Here is an 18,901-nt window from a genome sequence, read left to right on the forward strand (position 1 = left end):
GTTGGTTAAGCGTCCGACTTCAGCTCAGGTCACGATCTCGCAGTCCGTGAGTTCGAGCCCTGCGTCGGGCTCTGGGCTGATGGCTCAGAGCCTGGAGCCTGCTTCCGATTGTGTGTCTCCCTCTCTCTCTGCCCCTCCCCCGTTCATGCTCTGTCTCTCTCTGTCTCAAAAATAAATAAACATTAAAAAAAAATTTTTTTTTTTAAAAAGAAGAAAAATCTTTCCCAGAGGCCCCATTGGCTTTTTGGCTAGAATTATGTCACCTAACCCAGAACTAATTGGTAAATGAAATGGAATATCATATTGGCTTAACTCGGCAGTGTTTTATGGAACCTGGAGACACTGAGATCCATTTAGGGAGTTCACAAGGTTAAAATCCTTTTCTCTAACATTTGTCTTTTTCACCCTGCTGGTGGTGTAAAAGGAGCAATGGTAACAGTCACAGTTGTTTAGTACAAATCAAGGCTGGGGCATCAAAATGTGCTGGTAGTCATTGTATGCCTCCCTGGCAGGCACTCATATAAAGTTATGAAGTTTGCTGTCGTTTTCTGGTCCATACTGAAGTGCTCTTGTTATTTCAGTCACATACCGTGCGACTCTTTGAGTCGTGAGTTGAAATGGCTGATTTTTGCATGGAACGCATTTTTTTTTTTTTTTAACATGAAAAATGGACAAACAAAATACTGTTATTCAGACTTGGGTATTTTGTAAACATTTTCTTGAAAATGAACAGAAGTAAGCCTGTCACTTTAAGGAAAACAACTGACAATATATGTTGCAAAAGATATAAATTCAAGCTTTCAGGTAAAAATTAGAATAATGGATAACTTGTATACACTACTGTGAGCTTGATAGTTTCCCAGTACTTAAACATTTTTCTGATGATGTTAGTGGTGATGTTACGAAAGTGATTTTTTCATATGGTATGATAAAAGGTGTCAACATGTGAAAGATCTGCATAATTCAGTGAGCCAGTATTTTCTCAATGACCAGTGCATGTTGCAAAATCACTCATGGGTAATAGTTCCATTTAAAGACCAAAATAGACTAAAGATTTAAGGTAACAGTACACAATTTCATTGATATGTTTTCAGATTGTACATTATAACTAACCTTTGAGGAACTACCCCTTTTGCGTTTTAGTATTGTATCAGAGAAGACTATCCCAAATTTTCTGAAGATGCTATTAAGATACTTCTTTTTGTTTTCTCCAACCATTTATTTGTATGAGGCTGGATTTTCTTAATGTACTTCAACCAAGACAACAGATTGAATACAGAAGTAGATATGAACATCTATGTTTTCTATTAAGCCAGACTTCTCAATTTTTCGCCTTATTTTGAGAAATATAGTTATTTTCATTAAAATTATTATTTATATTAATATGTAATGGGTTTATTATTTTTATTTTTAATGAATATATTTTTTTATTTTTTATTTTCTAAAATGGTAAATATTGGTAGACACAAGTCACATAAATGCACTTGGCTTTAAGAGTATAAAAGGATCCTGAAACCAAAATGTTTGAAAGCCACCTAGTTTAGACCAATCAAAGATTTACCATTTGGGGCTTAGCTACAGCCTCCCCTGTATACAAGATTTTACGTTGTCGGGGCGCCTGGGTGGCGCAGTCGGTTAAGCGTCCGACTTCAGCCAGGTCACGATCTCGCGGTCCGTGAGTTCGAGCCCCGCGTCGGGCTCTGGGCTGATGGCTCAGAGCCTGGAGCCTGTTTCCGATTCTGTGTCTCCCTCTCTCTCTGCCCCTCCCCCGTTCATGCTCTGTCTCTCTCTGTCCCAAAAATAAATAAACGTTGAAAAAAAAATTAAAAAAAAAAAAGATTTTACGTTGTCTCAATAACAAGGTAGTTGATGGCTTGATTAGAAAGCAATGATATACCATAGTTAAGCTGAAGGAGAATTTTCCCAGGGACATGTGGCAATCAGCAAACTGTGACCTATCATTCAGAAATGTTGGCAAAGGGTTCTCAGTTCTCAGGGACAGGGACCTCATACTGCAATGCTTCTGGGCTGTCAGATTCTAGGGGAAGGCTTTCTTTAGTGTGGCACCTGAATGGCTCAGTCAGTTAAGCGTCCAACTCAATTTCAGCTCAGGTCGTGATCTGTCCTAAAATCCCATCCAGGTTGCCACATTACACTTAGTTGTCCCGTCTTCCTAGGTTCCTTTCGGTTGTGACAGTTTCTCAAGTTTTCCTTGTTTTTGAAGACAGTGACAGTTCGGGGAGTATCAAATATTTTGGAGAATGGTCCTGATGTTTTTCTCATGATTACACTGGTGTCATGAATTTTAGGGAGGAAGACCACAGAGGTAAAGTGCTACTTTAGCTACATTATATCAAAGGAACATTCTATCAACATAATTTATCACTGTTGATGTTGACCTTGATCACCTGGCTGAGTTGGCGTTTGACCAAGTCTCCCCATCCCACTTTCCATACTGCGCTCTTGGAAAGGAAGCCATATGTATACCACACTCACGGTGGGGAGTTATGCCCTCCTTCCTTGAAAACAGAGTTTCTACATAAATTATTTGGAATTTTTCTGCATGGGATATTTGTCTGTTCTCCTTCACTTTAAAATCTATGCAGTCATTTATATCAATATGGACTCTTAGATATTTATTTTATACTTTAGGTTGTAATTCAAAAATGCATTTATTTTGTTCAAATTGTTCCGGCTTTAGCGATTGTAGGTGATTTCAGGGGCTGCTGTGTCTGTTTCACACAGCCCTGTTCAACAATGACTTTTGAGATAGCCATTTCACCAGTGTGGTGGACACAAGTATAACAGTGTGTTGAGAGGTAAATAAATAGTAAGGCAGTGGAGCAGGAAAACAGATACATAGTGCCTCGAATCAAGGTGAGGCCTAATACTTGTCTTTACAAGTCTTCAAGACATTTTAATACCCTAAAAACACAGATAGATGAAAGTCCTGGCTATCCTAAAGTGTTAAAAAAACACCTAGAGTAGTTAAATTGGATGAACATTGAAGATGCCACTTAAAATTTCTATCTGATGAGACTGAGAAAATAGTTACTGTCTGTTCTTACTGCTTTTATATTTGCTGAACCCTAATTTTTTCTTTTAACAGAGAGCAGTGTGGTAAATGTTAATTATAATGTGGGTATGCCAGAATTTCTGATGTACTCCAAACTTCTGAATGCCAGCAGTGCAGGATTACAGAGAAAATAACTTGATTTTAGGTCTCATTTAAATTCTTGCAAAGACTTGATCTTCAGAAATGCTATAAAAATGTTTTTCAACAAATAGGTAATATTTCTCACAGTGAATATCTTCTAGCAGTAAAGGAATTTAAAAATATTTAGAAGACAAAAGTTGTGTTCTTTTTGTTTTCTGATCATTTCCTCATTTGAATTGACTGATGAAGTTTAAAATTTTACAGGCGACAGAAGAAGCAAGAGAGGGTTGGGAGGTGTTGGTTGATAGGGTTTGGGTAGCTTAAGGACAAAGAGAGAATATTAATTCATAACTTCCCCCACACATACTATTATCAGTCCTATTTCATACCTTGGGTCCAGAGAAGTCCTTTCCAGCAGCCCTTCTACCAGTATTTACTCTATATCTACTTTGCACCATGCAATGTGCTTGAATCCAAGGACGCTGCATTGAATAAGTCACGATTCTGCTCACAAGAAGTCAGTGAGTGTAGAAGGATAGGAGAGGACAGGAGTATAGTGAGGATAGGAGACACCGGTGGGGGGGTAGAAAAATAAACCACACAAGTTTAGCACACTGCAAGCTATGTGCTGTGTGTGCAAGCGTGTAGAAGGCACAGCTAACCCAGAATTGGTTTGGGAAAGGAAAAGGGTGGGGAACCTCCTCATAGTGATAACTAAACTAAATCCTGAAGGACAAGGATGAGGTAATCGGATGAAGGAAGGGGAGTGGGTACAGAGGAGAAGTGCACTTTAAGCAAGGAAAAGTGTAACATTTAAGGGAGTAACAGGTCTTTTGGGATGGGCAGATCTAGATCATAGAGTTCTAGAGCTGCTTTGTCCAGGAGAAGTACGATGCAAACCATCTCTGGAATTTTAAAAACTTCAGTAGTCACATTAAGAAAGTAGAAAGAATCAGGGCATCTGGGTGGCTCAGTTGGTTAAGCGCCCGACGTCAGCTCAGGTCATGATTTCACCGTTGGTGAGTTCGAGCCCTGCTTAGGGCTCTGTGCTGACAGCTCAGAGCCTGGAGCCTGCCTCAGATTCTTTGTCTCTCTTTCTCTGCCCCTTCCCCACTGTCACGCTGTCTCCGTCTCGTTCTCTCTCTCTCAAAATAAACATTAAAAAAATTAAAAAGAAAGTAGGATGAATCAAGTAATATTACTTTTAGTAGTGTTTTAGACTAATATATTTAAAAATGTATCCTCTCAGCATCTAATCAATATGAAAGGTCATTTAATTTTTTTAAAACTTTTTTTAGGTTTATTTATTTTGAAAGAAAGAGAGTGTGAGTGGAGGAGGGGCAGAGAGAGAGGGAGAGAGAGAGAATCCCAAGCAGGCTTCGTGCTGTCAGGACAAATCCCGATGTGCGCCGCCATCCCACGAACTATCAGATCATGACCTAAGCTGAAATCATTCCAAGCTTAACCGCCTGAGCCACTCGGACACCCCAATATGAAAGGTTATTAACGAGACATTCTTACATTTATTTTTACCAGCATTTGAGAAAGCTAATGTGTGAATTATACTCAGAGCATGTCTTAAATTGGACTAGCCACATTTCAAGTACTCAATAGCCACTTGTGACTAGTGGGCACTCTATTGGACAGTATAGCTGTAGAGTGAAGTGATGAGAGATAAATCTGCAGAGATAATATGGGGGCAGATTAAGTAGGATATGGTTTGTCAGTGAAATTATTTCACCCAAGGGTGATGGGAAGCTTTGAAAGTTTATGAGCAGGAGTAATCGGATCAAATTAGTGATGACTGCCACTTCCCTTGTGGGGAATGGATTGGAGGTGGGCTTGACCAGAAGCCAATATATGAGTTTTAGGCAATATATGATAATATCTTACCTAGGGAATGACTTGAGTGTGGTAAGAAGTAGGAGTCAAGAGTCATAATGGGAGAGTGAATGGAGAGGAGACAGGAGCAGCTACCTCAGTTTTGTTCCCCACCCCCCGCCCCACCTTGGGAGGATGGTACAACCATTTTGAGAACTAGGGGAAACAAGGAGAAGGATGGCAGGATTGGGAGACAGTGTTCAGTCTGGGGCATCTCTAATTCTGAGAGTTGTCTGTGAGACATCACATGGAATGTTGGCATCTGAAAACGGAGATAGATGTCACCAACATATAATTAGTAACTGAAGCCATGGGGTTAGGTAGTATCACCCAAAGTGAGTGTGTAAAACGGGAATTCTAAATCCTGAATTTTTTCTAAGAATTAACTGGGAGATAATTTAAAATGCATATTTTGGTCTCCATCCCCGAGATGCTGGGTTACGTCACACTAGGGTGACGTTGGAAATTGCATCTTCAGTAAGAACCACTAGAGTCTCTCATGCTGATGCAAGTGATACTTAAAACACTCTTTACAAACACTGGTGTAGAGTGATATATAAGAGGACCCAGAAGAAACTGCCTACATTTATGGAAGTTTAGAGGACAAAGCCCTTGAAGAAGATAGGAACCACTAGAGAGGTTAATGAAGAATCAGAAGAATGCTATTTGCTATTAAAATGGAGAGGGAACCAGGTTCTTACCCGGAGGGGAATGAAGTTCCAGGTGGGACAGTAGGCACCACTTTACTTGGTGGGTCAGTCAGCTAACCACCCTTAGCTAAGGGAACCACCCTTTAGCTATTTCTTAAGCTGTGTGTCCTGGGCATATCTTCTCAACCTACCACCGAACCCATCAAATTCCCTGAGTATTTGAAGGAGGAAGTGGTTAATCACCTCCAAAGGAGCAGAGAAATCAAATAGCATACCAGTTGGAAGTGAGCACTGAGTTTAGTACCGAAGGTCATTGGTGACCACTTGGATGACCTGATAGGGATGGAAGCCCAATTTCAATAGATGAGCAGATAAAGTGGGTTGAGTCAATGTATAAAAGGAGTCTTTTTGAAAACCTTACCTATAAAAGGGAGGAAAACAAAAGCAGTGTGCATAAATGGATGTTAGCTTAAGACACAGTAAGAGATACATGCCTTTCTTCTGACTCTGTCCATCCTTGTTGGCATTTCTATTGTGTGGGTTGATTCATACTGAAATGCCATGGGATTTCTGTCGATGCTTCATAGAATGTAGTTATTAAATAATACTGTGATTATACATTCAAATATTGATATATATAATCATACATATCAATCAGTCAAATGATATTCAGTCATACTGTCACCTCTTCTACTAACTATTGGAATGAATAAACCATTTTGCAGAATAACTGTAGCCAATTACTGACAGTTTGAAAGAAGTGCCGACCTATGACAGGTTAGGACTGGATGCGGGAAACAAGAAAAGAAAGCAGAAGCCTGAACCTGAATTTCTCAGTTTCCTTCCTACCTGTCCTCGACCAGCCAGTCATGCATCTTTGGCAGAGCCTGCCTCCCCAGCCCCAAACTGGTGAGATTCTAGAATCACTTAACCGTGGTTAGTCCACAAGGCAGTTCATCTATCTCTGATAAACAAGAGCCTCTCAGAACTTCACTGTTGCAGTCATTTTGTGTTAGCGGTTGCCGCCCGCCTCCTCCTCCACACCGTTCCCAGTACGGGGTTAATTTAGAACGGACTGATTACCAGTCACCAAACTTATTCTTTAACAATGTTGAATATCGGTTTAAATGGTGCACAAATGCAGTAAATATTTAAAACGTGCTTTGCTTCCAGTATGAATGTGCAGAGCTACAGAGTATAAAATTCAAACCAAATGAAGTATAAATAGGAGTGTCAGAGCTTCATTTCTAAACATAGCTGAAAGTTCAATTGGGTTAGATGCAGATTAGTGATTTTGTGTTTGTTTATTTCTACCAAACAGGGTGGGTCTATTTTGAAATGAAGCCCAATAATTTAAAAGACACATTTGTATCACTTTCATGGTGTGCAGTTTGCCTCACACATGATCAGTCTAACTGCTTCAAAAAAGTGCCAGGCAGGGGTATGACAGCATCATCTTGGCTGATGTCACTACTGAAATATTTTGGTTATCTCGGAATGGCTCCAGCTACAACACTGTTATTCTACATTTGAAGTTGTTATACAAAAACAGAAAAAAGTGACTACTTCTGAATCATTTGCAAAATTACATTTAAAAACTCTAGAATTATAAAATCATGTATGTGCTATAATTTGGTCTAATTCCTTGAACATTACAGAGACAAGGTAAGTATTATTTGCTTAATTTGCTTTTATTATAATGTTTTATTTTTTACTGTTATCGTGGAGTTTTTAAAACACAAAAGCGGAGAAATAGTAAAATGAGCACCCATATAACCATCATCCACTTTAGCAATTCATATATGAGTAGTCGTGAATCACCTATATACTCCCACTGGATTATTTTAAAGCAAATCTTAGACATCTTATTGCATCCATAAATATGTCAGTGTATATCTCTTGGGGTGCCTGGGTGGCTCAGTTGGTTAAGCATCCAACTCTTGATTTCGGCTCAGGTCGTGATCTCATGGTTTTTTGAGTTTGAGCCCCATACATAGGAAGTAGGCTCTGAGCTGTCCCTGTAGCTGGGGATTCTTCCTCTCTCTCTCTCTCTCTCTCTCTCTCTCTCTCTCTCTGCCCTTCCCCTGTTCACACACACACACACACACACACACTCTCTCTCTCTCAAAATAAAAAAACGTTAAAAATTTTTTTTAAATAAATAAAAGATACAGACTCTTCTTTTAAGCACAATACTATTATCATGCATTAAAAAATAATTCCTTACTATTAAAAATCTCCTGATTATTTCATACTTGTTTTTATAACTGGATCTTCAAATTAGGAAAGAAATAGGCTTCCATATTGAAATACTGTATGTATTTTTAATGTTTATTTAGCTATAAATTCTAGACAAGAAGACTTGAAATGCTTCAAACGCATTTCAAAACACATTCGTTGGTAGATACTAATTAGGAACATAATTGAAAAGAGATTATTTTCTAAGTGATCATTATAGTTTCCAACTTGATCTTCATTTCAGTAGCAGAGATAACACCTGGCCTGAGACGGGCACTGGAGCCCTCTGACCCACTTTAATGTCACACACACAGATTTCCTTTTAGGCTTTCTGACCTTGACTTTCAAGCTTTGGTCAAAGTCCTACTGGACATAATTACATATTGGATCTAGTACTTAATTAATAGGAGCCAATCTCTACAATTTAGTCTCTGAACTAAATTGAACAAACTCCCCAGGGCTTTAACAGAGCAAAATAAGTTGGAAATTTACATGGTTCTCTTGGTAACTGATTTCCATTTCCTACTCCCCCTTTTTAAACTATATAGCTGTAAAAGCAAAATTAGAACATAAAAGATGATACAGATAATTCATAACATTTCTCTTTGATGATATACCAAAGGTGCAAATATCTTCCAAGTGTGATTCCCCTATAATAAAAGTTTTTTGAAAGAAAACAAAGTATCTCTGCCGAAGAGTTTGGTTATTTTGCAATCAGTATCAACTGAAAGGGTGAGCATACATTCCATTTACATTTGCAACATTGCTAATAAATCAGGCATCCTAACATAAAAGTCTAAATAACTGAAAAATAGGAAGAGGCTCATATTAGAACCATACTCAAAAGCAGCCACTCTATTTCGTGCAAATTCTTGAGAGTTCAAGTAAAGAGTAATAGTCACACAGGGATACACACAATTCATCATAAACATATTTATAATGTTGTGGACTCTCCACCCTTAGAGGATAGAAGGCTTTCTTTAGAACTCATATTCTGGGTCTCTCAGGACATAGCTCCCACACAAGTTAGAACTGGAGAACACGTGGCTTTAGTATGCCCAATGTAGAAGCCTCTGTTTACTTGGGCCTTGAGAGAGCTAGGGAAGTGTGAATGGATGGGATTTGGTCTTGGACTTGAATAAGACCGGCAGTGCCGTTCTAGTAATTCAGCTACTGCTATCTTTACAGCATCAGAAAAATATTTTTGTTGGCAAAAACAATTTGGCCCTTAGTTTATTACCACAGGATTTGAGACTTTAGCAAGTACATTTTCTTCTCTCTCTTTCTGTTTCACACATGCAACACACACACACACACACACACACACACACACACACACACAAGTGATAGGTTAGTGGTTTAAGATCAAGGGGCTTTCAACTTGGACTGTGGGTTTGAACTTTAGCAGATGTCCCCAGCTGGGCAAGTTATAGAGCTTCTCTGCAGCTATTTTCTTATCAGTAAAATGGGTATAATGAGAGTACATATGGTTGTTTTCAGGATTAAATTAGAAAATGTAGGTAAAACACTTAGGTAAGTTCTGACACCCAGTAAATATTCAATAGCTGTTCATTAGTAGTGGTAGTAACAGTATTAGGATAGAGGAATTAAAAAATGCTGATAACCTTCCCCAAATGCCACCAGTATTAATGTAGTTTACAAATTACTTCCATGTGTTTCTTTCTCCAAACATAGCATCTCATTATGTGTCCTTTATTATGCTATACCTGGCAGTCCACTCATTCAGAACAGAGTCATTCAAGGCACTGTGTTGGGACTTGAGTGGACTTTTTTGTTAATGACAACTCCCATGGCCCTTTGTCTTGAGTTAAGTCTGGTTAGGGACAAAACACAGTTAAAGACACACAGAGAATGGGGGGAGCAATGGGGAGAAGGGAGAGAGTCATTTTAAAATTGATTAGAACTATTAAGGAAAGGAATAGTATGTAATGAGAGAATCATGGTAAGTTAGTACAGGGAAGAGGGTTCTTGAGATAGAGAAGCTTTCTTTGAGAATGTGAAATCTAAAGGATGAGAGAGTTTCAAGTAATCCAGATTATCCTTTTTAGCTGTAGAACATTCTACTTTATAAATACATTGTGAAAATTACTTTTTTTTTTTTAAGAAAAACAAATTTCCAATCAGATGCCATTAATGCTGGACAACCAACAGTGATACTCTGTTGTAAGCAGTATTTTTTGACATTCTACTGTCGTACATCCTAACAACCTTTTGTTAGGTAATTGATGATAATGGTGATAGGGACCATACTGTTGCTTCGGTTATACGTTATTAGATGTCAAGGACATTGCAAAGCATTTTGCCTATATTATCTCATTACCTGTATTAGTTCATTTAATCTTAAAAAGCAACTCCGGAGCACTTTGGGTTGAATATGGCAGATGGAACATAACATTATCTTTTCCTCCTTAACTAAAAGTCACACACAAAAAAAGAAATAACAAAGATACAGGTGTAAAGACAGGGAAGGAAATGGGCAAGAGTAATAAACAGTTTGAAAGGTAGAAAGGAAATAGTGAACTATTTCCTTAGACAATTTAGCCCTTGGGGATGGGAATGGTAGGACGAAGGATGCCTGTTGGCTCTCGCATGCCAGAAACACTTGAATTGCAAGCACTGGGCCCTTATGAAAAAGGAAGTGAATGGTAAGCCTGGAAACCAGAGGGTGTTTGAAAATCTATGTAAGGAGCAGACTCTCTGATCTCCCAGATTATGAGTGTGCATATTTAAGAGAGTTAAATACTTCCTTATTGAAAGTCAATAGCGGATGCCTCAAATTGATGAAATGGCAGGATAAGCATATTATTGTAAAATATGGAGGTAAATCCCTAGAAAAAAAACTCAGATAATGGAGGGCTTTGTTCTGGGAGGTAGAATACACTGCTGTTTGTATTCTACATTAATTTTTTTTTAATTTTTTAAAATGCTTTTTATTTATTTTGAGACAGAGAGAGACAGAGGGTGAGCAGGGGAGGGGCAGAGAGAGGGAGACACAGAATCCGAAGCAGGCTCCAGGCTCCGAGCTGTCAGCACAAAGCCTGATGCGGCGCTCGAACCCACAGACTGTGAGATCGTGCCCTGAGCCGAAGTCGGACACTTAACTGACTGAGCCACCCAGGTGCCCCTACATTAATTTTTTTTAAATTGTGGTTAAATATAGGTAACAAAATGTATCATTTTAGCCATTTTTAAGGTCTAATACTCAAAGAGTACATGAAGCTGAGTCCATTAAACAATTCCACTCTTTTCTTGCATCTAGAAATTAGGTTTTCTTAGCATCTAAGGTAAAATAAAATGGCATGGATTTAATCATTATATTTGTTTTTGTTGTGGTAAAATATACATAGAATATGCCATTTTAACCATTCTTAAGTACATCGCGTTAAGGACATTCACAGTGTTGTGCAGCCAGCTTCACAATCCGTTTCCAAAATTGTTTCATCATCCCAGGTAAACACTGTACCCATTAAACATGAACTCCCTCTTCTCTTCCTCACCCCATCCCCCCACCCCAGTAGGTGCTGACCTCTGTTCTAGTACTTTCTGTGTCTATGAATTGCATCTGTTCTAGGTGTCTCATATCAGTGGAATCATAAAACATTTGGTTTTGTGTCTGACCTACTTCACTTAGCATAATGTTTTCATGATTCGTTCATATTGTAGCATGTATTTCTTCCTATTCGAAATTTAAAGCTAATATTAATTTATTACTTTAAAAAATAGTAAAACAAACAAAACCCTGCAAAATACTGCTCAATTTTTAGGTATTGAAAATGAAGCTGAATGATCAGGTTTAAGAAGGGCCTTTCACGGCCACAGCTAGCAAGTTAATGGAGTTGGGGTTCCAGTTTGATTCTATCTCTTCGATGATTATCAAATCAGCAAGATTTCTTTATCCATGATTACTTCACACATGGATTATTGCTATAACAGCTTGCTAACACATTAGTTTTCTATTTCTGCTGTGACATGTTACTTCCAACTTGGCGGCTTAGGACAATACAAATTTATTGTTTTACAGTTTGTAGGTCAGAGGTCTGACATGGGTCTTGCTGGGCCACATTCCTTCTGGAGAGACCCATTTCCCTGCCTTTTCCAGCTTCTAGAGGCCACCCATATTCCTCAGCTTGTGACTTTCTTTCTCTAGCAACATTGGCATCACTCTGACCATGCTTGCACAGTCACATGGCCCTCTGACTTACCTGTCTCCATCTACTTGTGTGATTAAATTGAGCCTGCCTGGTTAATTTGGGATCATCTCCCCATCTCAAGGTCAGCTAATTAGCAATCTAATTCTATCCCCAATCTCTACTTTACTTTGCTATGAAAACTAACATATTCACAGGTTGCAGAGATTAGAACATGGATATCATTTGCAGGGGTGGGGGGAGGCATATTCTGCCTATCAAACGAATCATACTTGCTACTTCCTTCTTACCTGTGATCGTGGCACTTGCTGGCTTAAAATTCTTCAGCAGCTCTTAATGCCTTCGGGGTAGCATTCAGACTCTTCTGTATGGTACACAAAAACCCTGCTTACTGGCCCTGTCTCATCTCTTCCAACACCCCAAGTCAAAAACACACATCAACACCACGGGTTTCAGTTCCCCGGTTGAGAACCACACTATTACTCATTTCATTCTTCTGCTTGCATTTCTCTGTCCTCTGTTTCATTACTTGGCTGTTTCCTACTAATCCTTAGGTCAGACCTTGGATGTCACTTCCTTTCTGAAGGCATTTTTGCTTTTGTTGCCACGGCAACCCATACCTATCTCCAATATAGCACTTTCCATACTGTACTGAAATTGCCTCCTTCGTTATCTCCTTGACTGGACTGTAAGCTTCTGAAGGGCAAGAATTCTATTTTGTTTGCCCTCATTTCCCAGCTACTTGACAGAGTGGCTTGCAACATAAAAGGAGCACAGACTTTTGCTTGAAGATATTTCCAACCCTTAATTAACACTTACCTCTTTTTTCCAAGTCTCCAAGGGAGACTTGCAGAGGATAGAGATTCATCTAAGGACTGGAGTGAGTGTTTAATCCCCTAAGTGAATTTCACTTTAAATCTGCTGGGATATGTTTGCCTGCACCTGACCAATTCTTCATTGATGAGCAAGTTCATAGCTCACTTTTCCATGACTAATCAAAATTGTTAACATACACTTGATTCTGCTTAATTTTTAATATAACTGTACTGGTATAAATAAATACTTGAACAACTACATCAAATCACCATAAAGAGGGGAAAGCTTTTCAACTAAATGTATAACCAGATTGGCTAATTAACTTTCTAATTTAAGAGACTGTGGAATAAACATCTCCCTTGGAATTGATTCAAGCTAGTCAAGCTGAAAGATAAAGCAGAAAAGAACAAATGTTCACATTATAAGTATCTTGAAACGTTTTTATTCTATGCTTTATTCCATTTAAAATTTCCATTGACCTGCCACATTTATAGACTGAAAAGCCACCAGTTTAAGGTTCTACAGATTTTTTTTTTTAAATTACCAACTTTTGCAGAGAAACTAATATAGATAACCTCACAAAAATAAGAGGCAAGGTAATGTAAGGGCTAAGAGCATAGCCTCCGGAGCCACACTGTTTGCACTGGAGTCCTGGGTCTGCCACATGCTCTGTAACCACCTTGATTTCTTCATCTGTGAAATGGGCATAATCATATTTACCTTGCAGGGCTATATAGGGTAAGAAGAAGTTATCATATTTAATTAATCAACACATTTTAAACTATACATCTTCATGTATTTAGGGTGGGAAGAAAGACACTGAAAACTAATTCCCTAGAGAAAGCAACTGTCCCTGTAATTGGAATGAAACCTGAGTGTGAGGAAATCCTTGGAAGCTGTAGGTGAGATCATCTATAAGGAAGCAAGCCAAGCATAGTGGGTTCTTAATTATTGGGCACTGCCAGAATCATTCCTCAAAAAACAGTAGGGAATATCTAGAACTGCCCTACAGATGTGAAATGGTAACAAGAGGTGGTGTACGGGATTCTGTGAAAAATGCAAAAGTGGGGGCGCCTGGGTGGCGCAGTCGGTTAAGCGTCCGACTTCAGCCAGGTCACGATCTCGCGGTCCGTGGGTTCGAGCCCCGCGTCGGGCTCTGGGCTGATGGCTCAGAGCCTGGAGCCTGCTTCCAATTCTGTGTCTCCCTCTCTCTCTGCGCCTCCCCCATTCATGCTCTGTCTCTCTCTGTCCCAAAAATAAATAATAAAACGTTGAAAAAAAAATTAAAAAAAAAATGCAAAAGTGACTTATTCTAGTAAAAACGTAATTTGAGCTGTACTTAGAAATAGTGCAGGGAAAATCTGGAAATCCCTACAAGCTACTCTTGTTTTGACAATTCATTTATTGTCTTCCCTAATGTTTAGAATTTAGTTGCATTCCTGCTGTCAAACTTAATAAATGAAGATAAGCAATATTTGTTAAGCTAAACCAAATTATCTTGATTTTAAAAGATGTATTTGATTGGTTTCATAAATGTCAGGTGTGAAATGGGTCTCATTATTAATTGTCTTGGAATCTCTAGGCAAGATTTGAAATATGCTCTCTTGTGATGACATTTTAAATGAACTTTAAAAATGAGTTTATTAAGTTTAACCAGTTGAACAAATGAACCTGCTTTAAAAAATATTTGCATGGTAACTTACTGCTAATTCAGTTCCATGTTGATAATTTTCCTTAAAGCGTAACCATCGCCAAATCCTCTTCAAATTTGCAATATTCATGTGGATTATTTATGTTGCTCTTTTTATTCCTTTGGACTGGGAGTGAAGATTTGGAAAGTTGATTTTTTGCTGTGCTTTCAGAGTTCTAAAGGATCCAAAACGGCTGCCTCTTGGCATCTAGGCCCCCAAGCTTGGTACAAACTTACCAAACCTACTGTTTTCCTTCATCTTAGGATTTTCTGAGTGAACAAGACTGGCTAGGAGCAAGATTAAGAAGATGGGAATTTGTCTAGTTTTCCTTTTGTCCTTTTGTACCACATTACCCTTGGGAAACCAGATGATCATGTTTCCTCTCTCTTAAAACTTCCTCTTCAGAGAAGATAGGAAAAAAATACACCCTCACGGCAGTATAAACAATAAAATAGTGGTAACTTCCTTCAGGGTCAAAGTCCCTTTGGTTTCAAGACCCAGGAATAAAGTTCTAAATGTGGAATCCCAGGGATCGGTGAGCACAATAGACTAGGTCTGGGACAAGAAGTCTTCCTGGTACCATGTGCGCAAATGTGTGATGTGCCTGGTACCCTGGTTTCAGCTGCGATCTTCTTCCTTTCATTCATCCTTCTTAGTGGTTCTTCCTATTTCTCCTAGGCTAGGTCTCATTTCTATTTTCGAAAGCACTTGCCATGGCAAATCAGAAGCTTTAAGCCTCTCCCTTATTGTCTTTCTTCCTGTCTAATACTAAAGGCCTTTTGTTTGTATTGCAATGAACTGAAACTGAAGGATCTAACTTGGCTAATGATAGCATCCTCTAGGTAAATGATATAAAAACTGACTTTTCTACTGGGGGAGGGGTGTTGTTTCAACTGTTTCATTTCTCCAATCTAGTTTCGTTTGTGCAGGTCACCTGAAACTCATTTTATTGGATAAGCCTACCAACTTAAAATGGTCTCACCTGACAGGGACATCAGTCAAATCTTGCTCACCGGGGTGGGATTGGTTCCTTTTTCCCTTTGTGTACCCTCCTCAAAGTGATGGGCTCTGTGGAAGAGGATGGTCGTGTCAGTTACATGAGTGCTGCTCATTAGAAATGGCTACAAGGATAGCTATGCTCCTACAATGAGCACTTCCCTGCAGATTCTCACAGTCTATTTTAATTTTGGGAATGGAGAGTCTTTTTTTTTTTAATGTTTATTTATTTTTGAGAGAGAGAGAGAGAGAGAGAGAGAGAGAGAGAGAGAGGCAGAGTGAAAGGGAGAGAGAATCCTAAGCAGGCTCTGCACTGTCAGCGCAGAGCCTGGTGCAGGACTCAAACTTACGAACCGTGAGATCATGACCTGAGCCAATATCAAGAGTTGGTTGCTTAACAGACTGAGCCACCCAGGTGCCTCAGGAATGGCGAGTCTTTAGATGAGATGTCAGAGACATAATTTCTCAGGGGATCAGGAAAAGACTGCCCCACAGATTCCACTTCCCATCCTCACCCTGGGTTTGACATGTTAGATGTCACAGAGTGCCTTAGGTCTTAAGGAACAAAAAGGGGCGTGCCCTTTACATTTCTCTGGCTTCGGATCTGGAGCAGGGGCCTCTATCTCCAAGCTGAAAAACATAGTCTCCAAACGTGAGTAGACAGTTGTTAATTTTGAGGCCTAGGTTTAGAACATAGTCCTGATTACTTCTTTTTCATTCGTGAACACGTTTCTGGTTCTTTGTACCGCCTACCTGAGGGCTGTACATTTGTATAATTTAGTCTTCCAGGTTCTCTTTCCTCAAGGCATAACCCTGTCTGAACCAAACTTGTTTGGACATGTGAAAATTGAGAGTTTAAACTGAACATGAATATAAGTAGTTTTCTTTATCTTTGGTTATTACTAAACTTAATTCATGGAGAGAACAATTGTTTGAAAGGTCTGATGTCTTAGAACTGGTGATGTTCTTTACACATTTAATTACAAGTTCTTAACTTTGTTGTTGATAGTCACTGTTTTCCCCTTTACTAGAGGGAAACCAAGTTTATGTCACAAACTTCCTTTAGTCACAACTAAAGATGGAGGTATGATGTGTGGTTGTTATTTTCTCTCTTTATTGCAGCTCTTTCTTTTTTCTTTTTTCACTTATTTTGAGAGACAGGATTAGTCAGGGAGAGGCAGAGAGAGACAGAGAGAGAGAGAGAGAGAGAGAGAGAGAGAGAGAGAGAGAATCGCAAGTAGGCTTCAAGCTGCCAGGTTGAGCCCGATGCGGGGATCAAACTACAAACCATGAGATCATGAGCCGAGCCCAAGTCAGGAGTCAGAAGCTTAACTGATGGAGCCACCCAGGCGCCTTATAGCTAGCTGGTTCTTTTCTAATCCTCTGAGGGGCAAAAAGTGCCACCGGATTTATTATATCATGCCTCACAAAGGTAGGTTGGTCATGCTTAAAATTTTAGATGAAATGAAATTGTGCTTGCAGCAGTGTGAATAAGCAAAACAAATGAGAGGTAAACCATTTACACGTAATTCGTAATTCGGTACTCTGTCTTCCTTCCCAGGCTTTTGCAAATCATCTACACGGTTTTTATAGTTCAGGTGAGCTTCTTAATGAATCAAATGAGGTAGATAGAAAAAAGTAACCTTTTTAGAAAGTTCTGATTCTAAAATATTAGAAATCTCTTACCCTGACACATTCCTTGTATATAAAATGGACAGAAATAAAACCTACATTATAGTGATATTTTTGTAGCACTCTCCATTGTTTAACTCAGCGGGTGATTTTGCAGTAGGCCTTCAACTCATTTGCTGAGATTCCTTTTCCCAGTAGGAAAAGTAATATACTAGTTTGCAGCTCATTTACTGAAGGTAGTAATTTTACTCTAAGCCCTGCCCTACTCAGAGTGGGTATATTTGATCATATATGAATGTTTGGGTAAGTGTATAGAAGTGGGAGTAGCCATGGTCTATTTTCAAGTAGGTTTATCCTACAGTTTTATGCAGGTATATTTATAATATGTAACAATTAGTAACCGAACCAATTAGAATGGAAGTCTTTGATAACAGGCTGCCCTGTAGGTTTCCTGCTTAGCCAGGTCTTAACCCTTTCATTCCTGAAATGTGGGAGGTCTGGAGAGTCCTGGGAGAAAGGGCTGGTACAGGTACAGGCCATGGGGGAACTGGACTCAGAGCTGTGGCTGTTGAACAACTTGTATGGAGGTATCTGAATACATGATGAATCAGTTCAGCTGCACTTGTGTGAACCAGCTGAACAGTAGCCTTATATAACTAGAAAGCAGGGTGGGTACCCTAAAATATAAGGAATGTAAGTACTGTATTTTATTGATATTTAGAAGAAAGACATTACATATATTGTAAAAGTGCTCATAGTAATGTGGTCAATAAAATAATTATGAGTCTTAAAACATAAGGGTAATTGGGAAGCTTTTAGTGTTCTCGACCGAAAAGATGTACTATACTGCTTTTATGAAATCTAAGGACTTTACTTCTGATTATATGAGATCTAAGGACTTCAGAATAAACTTAGACCAATTTTCTTAACCATGAATCTGAGGAAAATGGTCATTTTCTCCCAGCTAGTGACTATGGTAAGACTTGAAGCAAGGACTCAGACTTAATCTCTCCCCTACATCTCAGGACTTCTCCTGTCTGTGAAACTGGCACTAGTGGGGGTCAATGGATTGGCTTTCCCCAGACAAGAAAAAAGAGATATAAGAAACTTAGTACCTTGGCAGTCAGTAGGTGTTTAGTAAGCACCCAAAAGATCTTCTTTGCAGAGATACAAAACAAAAACAAAACCTTGCTTCACAGAGGTAAATATGCAGAATAGCAAGACATGTACCCATACTAACTGGGTTTCAATTCCAATTCTCCTGTCTGTGATCTTAAGCAAGTCACTTAGCTTCCTGTGCCTCAGTTTCCTGGGGTGGGATAATAATATCTACCTCACTGTGTTATGAGCATGAAATATATATGTAAAGCACTTAGTAACTGATCCATCGTAAGACTTGCTATTACTATTGATCACGGTTTTATGCACTCTGCTAGACATCAATAAAGCACCCCCAGAACTCATTCTATTAAACAGATCTGACTGGATGCAGAAACAGGCACACCAGACAGAATACAGATAAGCCTCACCATGAAGATTAAGTAACTGTAGGAAGCAGAGTAATAAAGCAAAGAGAAGGTGTCCAGAGCCACCTTTCAGGAAAATATGGGTTATGAATTGCTTAAGAAAAGGGGAGGAGACAATTCAGGTGGCAGGTATGCTGTGAGCAAA

Source organism: Lynx canadensis, chromosome C1 (genome assembly GCF_007474595.2).
Source record: "Lynx canadensis isolate LIC74 chromosome C1, mLynCan4.pri.v2, whole genome shotgun sequence".
Lineage (NCBI taxonomy): Eukaryota > Metazoa > Chordata > Mammalia > Carnivora > Felidae > Lynx > Lynx canadensis.